The sequence below is a fragment of the Mus pahari genome, chromosome 3 (assembly GCF_900095145.1).
Source record: "Mus pahari chromosome 3, PAHARI_EIJ_v1.1, whole genome shotgun sequence".
Classification (NCBI taxonomy): domain Eukaryota; kingdom Metazoa; phylum Chordata; class Mammalia; order Rodentia; family Muridae; genus Mus; species Mus pahari.
The window spans coordinates 92,880,520-92,895,057 of NC_034592.1; positions in this window are offsets into that span (position 1 = coordinate 92,880,520).

The window sequence follows — 14,538 nt, forward strand, 5'->3', positions numbered from 1 at the left end:
AAGGTTTGGAAGAGTTAGCCAACACTCATCAGAGATTCCTGATGCACTTCCCTATATGACTCAGCCAAGTGTATATATAATTCTTCCTCAGTGGAACATAGCTTTTTGATCTCAAGAAGTACTAGAGAATATATACTATGGACCATTAACAAGAGAAGGGATTCCATATATGCAGCTCTATAGAAATCATCATCCAGTGGTGGATGAGACTTTTTGGTCACAACTGCTTTGAGATCACCCATACCCCTATAAGCTCTCATGTGTGCTCTGTAAATAAACCCAGTGAACTCCGTGGTTCTGTGAGGACTTCAGTAGAATCATAATTTGGTTTGTCATTGGCAATCTAAAAACAGGGGACAGATGTTTGCTTATGTCCCCTCAGAAAAATAACTGCCAAAACAAGCAAGAAAGCTTTCTGCAGACATACCATTGAGAAGGAAAAGTTGTTTTCTCTCAGAGAGTCTCCTGGCTGAATTTATTGCTACAGACAGCAAAAGGTTACATCTGGCCAACTAGAAAGATTATCTGAAGGAAAGATGCCATGAGGGGGTACTGTTTTCATTAACCACCCTGGTGACATCCCAGTGAAATGATGAAAGGCTTATTCTTGCTATTATAGGAAGAAAAGAATTACAGAAGGCCACTCTGAATTTCCAGGATCTGCCAACTTCTTTAGAAATACAAAACACCTGCCGGAACCAACCATTTAACAGAAGCAGAATAAAAAACAGAGCCATGGAGAGGCCATACCCAGCAGGTAAAGATTTTCACAGCAATATGACCCAAGAGGCCAGGCTAGGTATTGTGTTTCAGATGTTCAAGCCAGGCCCACTGTGGCAGTATCTTCCTGCTGCCTGCAGATTTGGATGGAGAATGCTCACTTACATGTTCAGTACGATGTTTCCATACTTGGCTTCCATGTTTCTGCTCTAATGATAATGAATTAAACTTCTAAAGTGTAAGCCAGGCTCAGTTAAATGTTTTCTTATATAAGAGTTGCCATGATCATGGTGTCTCTTCATATCAATAGAAACTCTAATTAGGACAGCCACCTGGTCTATGATATTTTGTTTTGGAAGCTCAAGATGACTGAAAGAATGTCTGTGGCAGAACCAAATACAGTTCTATAGGAAGTGAACACCATGAATTAAGCATTCAGTACATTTTTTTTTCTTTGTCTCTGGCCTCTCCTTTGCACAAATTTGCTCATCCAGATGTTTTCCCAGCATGTACTTGACTTTTGTATAGTATAAACTTTCTCTGCCTTTTCTGCCTCCACCCCTGACTCTGATGATCCCATTCTCTTCCTGATACCCAGAGCAACTTTCTGAGTGCTCCATTTGGGTTTAGTGCTCTCAGTGTTGAGTTATACTTGATCTTGATAATGAATCTATTCTTCATAGATAAAAGTCTTCTGTATGCTAGAACATGGTCTGGTACGTAGCAAATTGTTTAACTATAGTTATGTCATTAATATTTCCCAACATACTGACGACAAGATAGAACTGCTTTGCTAGTATTCAGTAAGAGTTACTATAGTCAGTCCTACTGCCCTATAAGTGAACAGATTAAAAAAAAACCCATACCAGCCAGCTACTGCCTTTTGCTACGTGCGTGTGATGGATTAAGCAGGACCATCTGTTTGGGACTGTAGAATATCACAGACCACTAAAACTTTGATTGCAAAGAATTTAGCACCATGGCAAGGCAGACTCTGAAAAGAATTCAAAAGCAGTCCAGGCTCTAGTTTTGTTCTATATTTGCTTAGAAGAGACAGAGGGGCCATAAGATATACCTGAGACAACAGCAATAAAAGTCAGGGCATTAACCATGGACAGGACAACTGGACTGTTTGGGAAACTTCTTGCCAACCATCTGATCTCTTGGGATCAAATCTCACTTTGTGTTTCTCCTTTCTGTGTTCAGAATCACTGACTTACTAAAAGGGGGCATTTCATGTAAAAAGAAGCATGTTGACAGAAGCCAGCAAAGAGGTTGAAGACATTGTGGGACTAGAAGCTGGAATGCTTTGAAGCCAAAGGAAATAGAGCTAGAATCAGAATCAGAAGCAGATCCTCAAAACAAATGTCAAAGTAGATGTTCCACAGAGAGACTACAGTGGCAAATAGAGGCAGAGAGACAGCAAAGGAGACAGAAACTCAAAACCATTGGATGTTGGTCAGAGTTGAAAACTACTTAGGTTGATCACTCAATGGGAATTTCTTCTCCTTCATACTCTGTGCAGCATTAGGGAAGCAGTGCTGTCAAATGTCTTAGTTCCTGTCGCTGACTGCACTTTGCCACTTAGATCTATGCTATCACAGGATAAGTCTTTATTGTACATCTTGATTTGTTTGGATATAGGGGCAAAAAAGACCTGTGCATAAGAGTAATGCCTGTAGTCTTAGCTCTCAGAAAGCTGAGGCATGAGTGTTGCAAGTTTGAGGCCAACTTGAACTATGTAGCAAAATGCTGCTTCAAAATTATTATTTAAAAAATTATTAAAAAAAATAAGTGCAAGAAATAAACAGAACTTAACAAGGCTAGTTTTGAGAGTTAAGTAAGATAATGAACGAACTTAGAGTAATATCACTTTTATAATAAATATATAAATATATACTGTATATATATATATATACATATATATGTTACATATAACTATGTAATAAATATATACTATGTATTTTTACTATCATTATTACAGGATTTTTGCTTTTTGTATATGTAAGTGTGTGTGTGTGTGTGTGTGTGTGTGTGTGTGTGTGTGTGTGTTTGTGTATTGAACATTCTCCATAAAAACGATAATGACATTGAGAGGCATAAATTGATGGCTCAATTGATGATTGTCATTGATTATGATTGATTATGACATTGATAGCCTTCCTGGGTAGGCTATCACATGGAAAATTGCATAGCAAAAAACAAAATCAAATGTATCCAGATTCAAGCTCGGCCAATAAATTAGTATAAATCTCTGAATTAGTTAGTCTTAGTGCAGAGTCCAAAAGGTAGTGTCTAAAGCTTGATTTGATGGACAGATGAAACTAGGAGCATTCCTTGGTTGCTTAATATCAATTCTAATATTATGCTTACAGAGTAATATTTATGCAATATTATTTCCTAGCATTGCTGCCTACCCCATTTGTCCAGGATCACTTTGTAAAGCTGTAGGCAACATATAGAGAGGTCAAGGCATAAAATTCTCATTGAGTTTCTGCATCATATGTTTTAGCATCATAGACATTTTTGGCAATGTGAAATTGAGCAAAGAAATCCCTTTTAGTGCCCTTTAGCCTGCAAATGTCATAGTTCCTTGCTTGGGGCTAATGAGCATTTTTCGTAGCCTGGGCAAGGGGTGTGGAAATAAGAGGACAGAGGTGAACAGAAGTTGTTCCCCAAGCTGAGTAGACACACTGGATTGTCCATGACAATGACTTAGTTTGTAGTTGGGGTAAGAATGCAGATGGAGAGACCTTTGGGTTACATTAGTTCAGATAGTGCCTCTTACCCCTTAGTATGCTAAGTAGCACCTGGAAAACATACTTAAGCACAGGTTCCTGAGCTCCACCCTCATAGTTGTTAACTATATAGGAGATGCCCAAGGGTCTGCATTCCTAATAGGATCCCAGGGGATTCTGAGCCTTACTGCATAGTCTTATGCCAGAAGAACTGTCTTGAGTCCATTGAATGTGACTCAGTGTATGCTTACTCTATAAGCAAATATCAGACACTGCCTGGATTTTAACCTTTTTTACTTGACAGAAAGAGCTAGGAATCAAAGAAAGAAAGGACTTTCACGATGAAGTCATTCACAGATTTATCAACAGTTGGAAGTAGTGTTGTGAACACTTTATATGGCATTGTATAAGAAATTCATAAAGGATACATTATCACCATTTAACAGACAAGCACCCTAACTCACATGAGTGATGTTCTGTAGGATTTCCACAGCTAGGAAGCAAAAGAATTGAAGTTGCAAACAGACTTGTGCCAAAATACGTTTTTCAACAACCAAATCTGCATATTGAGTCTACTAACTCCACTTGAGTGGTTACTAGTATCCAGAACACTGAAAAAAAAAAAAAAGAAAAGAAAGGAAGGAAGGAAGGAAGGAAGAAATGCTACAGTTCCCGATTAGAGACAGCAAGCACAGCCTCTAGCTTTCAGAGGAATGGGGCAATCTTCTCCACTTGCCTTCAGCTGCTGCTGCTGAAGTGCTTGAGACCTGTGATCAACCACTCTTCAGGGTAATCATTTCGTTCTTCATCCTTCAGTGGCCTGTGGCTTGGATACCTAGGGCTGATACAGCTTGCAGCCAAGGGTGAAAAATACTTTCGAAATCCAGGGAGCTCAAATGAACACCTCTTGAGAAAATATATTTCAGAATTAAACGTTTAATGCTGGGTTTTCTTTCTATAACAGCAATGGGCTGTAGAAACAAGTACCAAAGCAGGAGGAAGCTTGCAGCGACCCATGCCAATAACACAAAATTATTTGTTGCTTCCCAAAGTGGTATTTGAGCCCAGCGGGCTGCACTTAAGATGTGACTGGATAATGGCTGTGTGACACACCCTTCTAATGGAGTTGTCACATAAGCACCACCATGAAGCAGCCTGAGCTGCAGCTTTGAGGAAACACCCCCACTGGCAGGAGGCAGACTTGTACTGTGCTGCCTTGGGCCAGGAGGAAAAGCCAGTCTTCTGATTGCTTCAGGGATTTAAGGGATGTTATGTTTAGGTGTCAAGAAATGCATGGTATGGGGAAACATGGAGCTAAAAAGAGAGGAAGAGAGGGGGTAAAGGGAGAGAGAAGAAGAGGGAGGGGAGGGGGAGGAGGAGAGGGGAGAAGGGAGAGGGAGAGGGAGAAGGAGAGGGAGAGAGGGGGGAGCGGGAGGGAGGGGGAGATCCTTCCTGCAGTCTAGAATGTGCTCTTGTAACATTTGCAGAAATGGGAAACAGCTCCACCTGCAATCAATCCCCTTCTGCCTATGCATGTAACTCCTAGAGGAAAACGGCTTCTCATTAGAGAGGAACAACACACCGCAACCTCGGTGTCTCTAGAAAGCATGCTTAGTGTGTATTCAGAATGTCAAAAAAAAAAAAAAAAAAAGAAGAAAAGGAAAAGAATCCACTACCCTCAAACTAAGTTGCCAACAAGATTTATTTCTTCTGGAGAGATTATACATTTGGATATAAGTTTAGAAGTGAGCATAAAATCAATTTTTTAACTTTAGTAGTGGCTATAATAGTTAATCTTGTTTATTAACTTGATTGGATATAGAATCAAGGGATTTCTGGGAAGGGTTAAGTGAGAAGAGCAGACTCTTCCTCAAAGGTGGGCAGGCCAGATCTAAGGCTGCCTGATGAAAGAACAGTGGTGCTTGTCTGCCTTTCTTTACTTCTGGTTGCTGAGTGCTGCTAGCCCATGCTGACTCCGCTGCCAGCATCATTAAATCCTGGGAAATCCCAGCTGCTATGGCAGTGTTCTCAACATGTAGGTCAAAACCCCTTTTGGAGGGGAAATCGCCCTTTCCCAGCCATCAGAAATATCAGATGTTTACACTACAATTCATGACAGTAGCAAAATTACAGTTATAAAATAGCAACAAAAGTAAGTTTATGGTTGAGGGACAACTCAACATTAGGAGCTATATTAAAGGGTTACAGCATTAGAAAGGTTGAGAACCATTGGTGTATGGGCTTCCAGTATGGAATAAAGACCAGGAGCTCCCCAGAAATCCTCCCCACCTTCAACTACAGCTTAAGACTGCTAAGATTCATGGCTGAGCATGAGTTCTACTGTGCCCTCTACCTATCCAACCATTATTGGACTCCCAAGCCCCAATCAAATAAGCCAGCTTAATAAATCATAGTTTAATATATTCCTTTTTTTTCTCCTTCTTCTAGAGAACATTGACTAGTACAGTGGGTAACTTTAGCTAACACCCAGGTTAATCAGACCAATACCATGTACTCACTCTCCAAAACTATTTGTTCACTTGGGTACTTCTTGACTAGTTATATTCAAATGCATTGAGTTTATGGAATTATTATAGTGCTAAGAAACAATATCATCCTTGCATTGGCTCTTTCTGCCTTAGTTTCTCCTCCATACCAGGGTAAGCATACTATTGTTGCACAGTAGAGCTGCTGAGTTGTCTCACAAAACAAACAAAGCTTCATGGGTACTTTTAAAGCCAAGATCTGTGTATTGAGGAACAATGAGTACCTATATGACCTAGAGTCTTTTCCATCTTTCTGAAATTGTAGCAAGGTGAAAGGCTTCCATAAAGATAACATATGCAAAATCTGCATTGCTGTCCACATCAAATTGTTTGCTGCTTACAAGTTAGCATTTTGAGGCATCAATATTTCACAAGGATAAAGATATGAAATAACCATATGTGAAAGCAAAGTCTTTGCCTAACTGAAGGCCTCTCTCTCTCTCCCATTCATTCTACACTGGGATGTTAAGCTAGAAAATGGAGTGATGTCGCTCAGATGACAGAATGCCTGTATAGCATATATGAGACACTGGGTTGAAGTGGAAGTTCCTGGTTGTGTCAAGTGATGCTAACTCACAGGTGTTTTGCTGAGGCAAGACTCAAGGGAGCACACGTGATATTTGAAAAGAGTATAAATAGGACACAATGGACAGTGATTACTCTGTACTTACTTAGCTAGCCTTGCAATGCTTCCTTGACCTTTGTTGGTCTCAAGTCTTCACTCATCATCACATCACTGGGAAAGGCCTGGCATAGAATTCCTAGCATCCTGATTGATTCTGGTTGATCCTGCTGACTCATGCCGATTCAATTCAGCAGAGACCTGGAGGTTTCTGCTGGATTGTGCAACCATCACTGATTTGTGTTTGGTGACACTTTTGAACTGAACTGTAGTATTCTGACACTACTAAACTGGACTGCTTGTATCCTGACAAAAAGAGTTGAAATATCCCCCAAAGAACTACTTCTAAAAAGGGCCACATCCCCTTGTCCTATTTATCATCTTTTCTCCTCTATCTTTGGATTGTGAGCTAGAAGTGGGGTTGAAAAGTTTAAGAATCCTTAGTAAAATAGATGTCAAAAGATCTAAGCATACAGTGGATTCCATCTCAATCCACAATATTAATACCCAGGAAAGGAGGTAAGAGCACTGGTTCAGAGGTGAGTTACAAACCAACTTGGACTTCATGAAACTTTGTGTTTAGAAAATGAAAGAATGAGAAAAGAAAAGAAGAAAAGAGGCCCAGAAGACTCTGCTAAAACAAAAGCACTACCCAGACTGATGTGTTAGAATGTATACAACTTACAAAAGCTGTCATGAAATAGATAGAAATTTGATAAGTTAGTTGTTATAGACAAGTTATTAAAATTTTAAATGTATAAAGTTATCATACTAAAGGTAGATAACCAATAAATGAAACCATTTACTACTAATGGTTTCACACACTGAATACCATCCATCCTCTTGTATGTCCAAGCCAGAAGTGCTAAAACTGCTGCACATAATTTCCCAGTCTTCATTCTGCACATGCCTGCAGCTTAATTCAGCCATGATGGGAGTATTTAAGCCATAGATAGGCAAAGGCTACAAATCAGGGATTGACTGTTGGTTTGTTTAATAGACAAAAATGTGATGAAGAAAGTGTTAATGATATAGACTGTACTTGTAAAACACAGCATGTCTATATGCCTATTTGAGTAAATAGTCTGAGGTTTAAAGGTTTTCTTGACTTCAGTACACAAGGCCGATACTTCATTGAGAAGTAAAGCCCTAACTCATGACTCTATTTGTTCACATTCTTATTAATTTGTAAAGATGAAAACATTAAGCAACATTCATGTTGGAGCTATGCTTATGCATCACTAGTAACAACAGGTTCAGGTAAGCACGAAAGAGTTCAATAATGGTCAAAAGAGCATAATGAGATACAGCCAAGGCTATGTCATTCACTGCAAAAAGAACTGCATGTACTATTTTTTAATAAATGTTACATGATTTGTCATGAAAATTTTAATAATTTTAATAAATTTTAATTAATTTTAATAAATTTTCAAGACAAATCATGTAACATTATAAAAAGAATAACAATATGTGTAACTATCCATGCATGTGCTTTGGTAGAGATGGGAATTACACATTCACTGCCAATTTCTAATGGTACTTTTAATATAAATGTATGCAGTAAATTAATACAGTAGCTGTTTTTTAATCAAGATTTACCATATAATACCTAGGCAGTCATTGATCTATTTTAATTATCTAAGCTAATCTAGGTATCTCTGAGGACAAATCCCCAAGATACTTAAATTTTTTGAATTGGTCTAGCTCTCTGGGCTTCAGGTGTGCTCTGTCTTGATGTCTCCTGGACTCCTTCCACATAGTGACCCCTCTCTTCCTCTCTTCTTCTCCCTCTTCTCCTGATTGTCTGAAGTCCCACCCTATTCTCTCTACTGCCTAGTTATTGACTTTTCCAGATTTTATTGACAAAGCAGAGAATAAATGATGAGTATTGTTAATACAAATGTGAGACAGGATATTCTTCACAGAATGTCATGTCTGGGTTGAAATAAGATAAGATGGAGAGAAATCAACACTTGAATAACATAAGGATAATCTTTGCAAAATACACAAAAAGATATGTCTACATTTCCCCCTTGGTCTTCATAAAGAACTCTCAGAGTTGAGGAGATGATTCAGGTAGTAAAGTGCTTGCTGGATGAACATGAGGAGTTGAGATCTGATCTGCAGAACCCAGTTAAAAGCCAGGCCTGGAGACACTTGTAGCCTCAGTCCTAGGGACTTGGAAATATAAGAATCCCAACACCTCACTACCTTCTCTAGCCAATCAGTGAACTCTAGATCCAATGAGAGGCCATTTCCCCAAACCAAAGGTGAACACAGTAGGGGTAATATTCAATATGGACTTCTGCTTTTCACATACACTAACACACACCTCTATACACTTGTGTACACCCATGAACATAGATAAATGTATACAAAAAATGCAAAAAAAAGGGAATAAAGACCAGAAATTGAGAGTAGTTACAAACAGAAAAATGAAAAAAAATCTAGCATATGGTCATCTCTAACTAAAGCGCCTGAAGGTGGACCTTGAGTTCAGAATATATTAAAAGGAACCTGTGTCCAACATCCAATAGAGATTATTATAATAAAGAGGGGAAGTTTAAGACTCCAGAGAGTCATAAATAATGTTTTCATGGAACGTAAATGAGAACGTTTTCAAAGGAGGCAACTTTTGGAGGCAAAGTATTGAATAGAAGTGTACAAAGATTTCTCTGGTGTCACTTTTTTTTCGCTATCCTCCATCACCTTTAGGTGCTTTGCCTCACTCATATCTCTTCTTGCCACCTCTTTTTACCCTACAGAGAATTTTTGTTCTGCAAGTCTCATGAGAACAGAAGCTATATCTATCGCATTTCTTTTGTTAACTCCTGTACCTGATGAAGTTATGCCATGAAACAGGTACTTGATAAGTACTTAAGAATCAATACACAAAACAAAATGAAAGCATGACCTTTTCTTTTATTCTTAGTTCAAATGACATGACTGGAATTGTATAAAAATATAAAAGCAGACACGTGCATTCATAAATTATATAAGCTAAAATTTTAGTAGCAGAGTTTGCTAACTACAAATTTACATTCTCCCAGTAGGTTATAGCAATGTCTTAAAGGCGTAACTCTTCTGTCTGTTTTAATAAATGATCTATGACTTGACCCTGTGTTCTCTCTTGGTGGGAAACATGTTGTTTTCTGTTGACTAGTGGCTAATATAATTTAAGCCTTTTTGAATTCAAAAACAAGTTAAAACCAAAATTAATTGTCTATTTTAATACACCTATAGGCCTTTGTGGGCAAAACCTTAGCTCATTTGTTATGTTTCTAGAACCACCATTTTCATTTTACCTCTTTTTACAAAACATCTTTTGTGGTTGCTACTGCTATTGCTTTGTTTTGTTATGTTGTTGTTGTTGCTGCTGCTGCTGTTGTTGTTGTTTGGAGGAAGAGGAGGAGAGGAGGAGGAGGAGGAGGAGGAGGAGGAGGAGGAGGAGCTATGAAGTGAACAATACAGATGAAGGAGGTACTATGAACACCCAAGAGTAGACTAAGGCAGAGAAGGACACAGTCCTCCTAGGTACCCTACCATCAAAATCAGGAAAATTGAATCTACGGGAAAGTTGTAGAAAATAACAAAATGTTGAAGAAAACTGACACTCCGTCCCCCAGAGGTCATAAACTGTCCATTTCTGCTCAGTCAGGAGGTGGGGCTTATGAATGCCTTCAATTCTACAGTGTTGACTGGCTTGGTCTTATGTGGGTCTCGTGAAAGCAAATGCAGCTACTGTGAGTTCACGGTCAGTGAGTTAGTGAATATGGTCTCAAGAATGTTTTACAATGTGGTTAAAGATGAGATGGGCACTGTGGAGGAAGCCAATAGTGGTGGTTCTTTAAGCAGAGGGTATACTAATGCTTTCCAGGAAAGCTGTATGGGGAGTCCTTATATTGAAAATGCCCCCAATGGAGGAGTTAGGAAAAGGACTGGTGGAGCTGAAGGGGTTTGCAACCCCATAGAAAGAACGACAATATCAACCAACCAGACTCTCCAGAGTTCCCAGGGACTAAACTACCAACTAACGAGTACTCATGGAGGGACCCATGGCTCCAGCTACATATATAGCAGAGGATGGACTTATGTGGCATCAATGAGAGAAGAGTCCATTGGTCATGTGAAGACTTGGTGCCCCATTGTTGGGGAAATGCCAGAGCAGTGAGGTGGGATGATGTGGATGGGTGGGGGAGCACCCTCATAGAAACAGGGGAAGGGGGAATGGGTTAGGGGATTTGTGGAGGGGAAATCGGGAAAGGATATAACATTTGAAATGTAAATAAATAAAATATCCAATAAAAAAGGTGAAAAAAAGAAAATAATGAGAAATTAAAGATGCTATGTTATGGTAGTTGGAAGACCTAAGGTTATATTCAGAGACATTTTTGTATGGCACAAAGATACTTTTCTAAATAATGTAAAGAAATCTCACCAGATAATGAAGAACAGAAGTTTTGAAATGTGTTCACATACAAAGAAACTAAAAGAAAAAGTTATTCTTCTTTTGCTGAAGCTCTAGCGACCTAGGGAGCACTAGGGATTAAGTCTCATATCGGATATCATTAATGTGGCTAGACACTAAGCTAGCTCCTCCTCTCTGTCTCTGTCTCTCTCTCTGTTTGTCTCTCTCTGTCTCTGTCTCTCTGTCTCTCTCTTTCTTTCTCTCTCTCTAATTATATATTATAAGTACATATTATATACATATATAGAAAAATTATATACATATATATGCATTTATCTGTCATTTATCTATGAGTTTGCCTCTGCCTTTTACATTTTATCTCTTGCTTCTCCTTTTACTGCTTTCTTTCAGCCCTGCTTCTGCATAAACTCATGACTTACTCATAGCCTTACTCACTCCTTTGTTCTGCGCTCAGGATTCTGATATGATATGTGAAATACTACGGAGGAGTCCACGACAGAAAGGGAACTGACAGACCCATAGAAGTTAGCATTTGCATGATATTTTCAATACTAAATCTCAGACATACTGCACACTTGCCTGCATTTGCGTCATATTCTCACATCTGATCTCAGTAACTGTGTTCATGGATCATAGAATGCACAGTCTTATAATAAAGAACACACCATTTTAGAGCTGACCTGTCCTACTGTTCTATAAACAATATAATTTTCCTTACAGAAAAATAATGGACATTTCAATTAATACAGCATATTCATAAATTTATTGGTTTATAAATGTCTCATTAAAACAGCGTACTAAAACATATAGGATAGATAAAATTATGAAGTCTGTCTCTACTTTCAGTCTATAATTTAGCATATGGAAGGTGATATGCAACAAGGATTAATAAGATACCCTACAGCTGTGCTCAGAAGGGAAATTCACATATGATATGAAACAATTCTGGTGGTCTTGCAGGAAGCACTACTCTTGTCTACCGACCATCTGGATCATTTTGACAACAAATAAACACTCAAAATGTGGAGTTTCCCCCCTAGTTAATAGAACATGTCTCCTTTTCCCACGGACAAAGATATAAAGGCAACAATCAAACCCAGCAGCCTGTTATTTCTATCTAGTTAATATCTTAGACAGTGTGAAGAGGGGGCCAGTGGGCTGGGCTTGGCACATGTCCTCATGCTGAGACTGCAAGCCAGAAATATTTTTCCTAGAAAGCAACCCAGAGGGGAGCCTCTGTGAGAGAGAGAAATATAAATTATTCATTTTCTGTTCTTTGTCTACTTTCCCCAGTAAGCCTGGTTCTGCAGAGGCAAACAGAGCACACAAGTTATCGTGGCAAGGTTCTGTATAGTATACTCAGCTGAAAGATTGCTATTTTCAAACAAGTACGCCTGCCACTAGGACTGGAGGCAGCCTGGATGGTGGTAGATGACAGTTTGAATGAGAAACCAACCCACATATTCCCCATGGCTTGACCACATATGGACTGGGCAAAGTCTTCACTTTTATAGTGCTCGATTTTATTAGCTGTGAAAAGATGGTGATCTGAGGTTGTCCTCGAAAAGATAGTTCTGGAAAAGGTTATGGCCAGTCTGGCATCTCCTGACTAGGGGAATGCCTTGAATATAAGGAAATACCAACTAGAAAGCTGCAATCACATGAGTATCAAAGGGGTGCTCTAGGCAGAACAGGAAGTGAAGAAAATCTTTCAGGGTGACTGCGACTTGCATAAGGATTGCAACCACCAGCACCACTCCCCTAGGATGAAAAGATGCAAATGCAAAGACCCATGCAAGTTAGTTTCTAACTGCATGCAGTGTCAGAGATAGAACCCAGGGCCTGACACCACACTGATAATTTTCCTAGCTTTCTAGTGTGTTGAAGATCAGAAATGGGGCTGATGAAACTTTGTCCCATGAACATAGAAACCTTAGACTATCTGCAGGGGGAAGTCATAAGTTAGTCTAGTGATTCATCAGAATTCGTTTAAATATTTGTTTACATACATACACACCAACTAGAATGTATATGTATATATACACATATATATGAGCATCTTTGTAAGTTTGTATGCACCACATGATCACGGTTGCCTGTGGAGGGTGTAGGACATTGGATCCTATGAAGCTGGAGTTACAGTCAGTTTTGAGCTGCCTGCTGTAGGTATTGCTAACTGAACCCTGGTCCTCTGCAAAAGCAGGGAATGCTCTTTACAGCTGAGCCATCTCTCCAGTCCTCCATCTGAATAGTTTCTAAATGACCTTATTCACACCATCAAATTGACAAGGAGGGTCTTGTAAATTCCCTTTGATACTTCAGAGTTTGGGCAAAGACATCTCCTTGGCTTCTAACTCCTCAGAGAGCATTAGGATCCTGCTCAGTGTCTTCAGCCTGCCATAGCTTCTCTTTAGTAAGACTGCCTTCACAAACCTTGTGGGCCCTTGTCCATATCAATTCACATCCAGATGAATTCAACTGCTAACTGGCTTGTAGACTTCTTAACCCAGCTCCAGTTCAAATAATCACCTCTGACTATCCAAAGAGTCTGGTTAAATAAGACAGAGAGTGGATCAAGGACTTCTGACTTTCAGCCATCTGATCTCCAGCTAGTCATGTTGCCTCTATGTCTCTTTCTTTTTGGACTAAATACAAGACCTTTATCCTGAGATCCATAGGGGTCAGTGATCAAATACTATCAGTAGCACCAAGGAGTTTAAAGGAAACTATTCATTCTCACCTGCCTTTTTAATGTAAGTTCACTTTTCATATTTATCACACAATGAAAGACTATGAAGAAGAGGAAAATAAATACCTATCAATCAACTCATAATAAAAAGGCACAGAATAATGAAGCTTGTTTCCTCATTAAATAGCAAGTAAATGCATGCATACCTATACAGGCAAACATAACAACCCCCCCCACACACACACACACAGCGAAATTAGTTTCCTAACTCTTATTGGTGATATATTATCATTTCCAAATACTCTTAGGATTATTGAAATTCAGGGCCAGTGGTCTTTCCTGAAAAGTCTGTGAAAATGTTAAAATAGAAGGAAATACTTGGGGGTAGCACACAATTTTAATCCCAGCACCTGGGGAGTTTGAGGCTAACCTACTCTCCAAAGCAAGTTCCAGGACAGCCAAGGCTACACAGAGAAACCCTGTCTCTACAAACAAACAAACAACAAAAAATAAACAAACAAAAAACAAAACAAAGCAAAAATAAGTAAGTCTTTGACAGTCTATGAGCCTGGCATGGTGCTGCATGCCTTTACTTCCAGTACTTGGGAAGCAGAGGCAGGAGGATCTCTGTGAATTTAAGGCCAGAATGATCTACAAAGTGAGTTCCTGGACAGCCAATGCTACAGAGAGAAACCCTGTTTCAAAAAAACCAGGATGTGCCCCCCACCACCACTCCTGCCACAAAAGAGAGAGAGAGAGAGAGAGAGAGAGAGAGAGAGAGAGAGAGAGAGAGA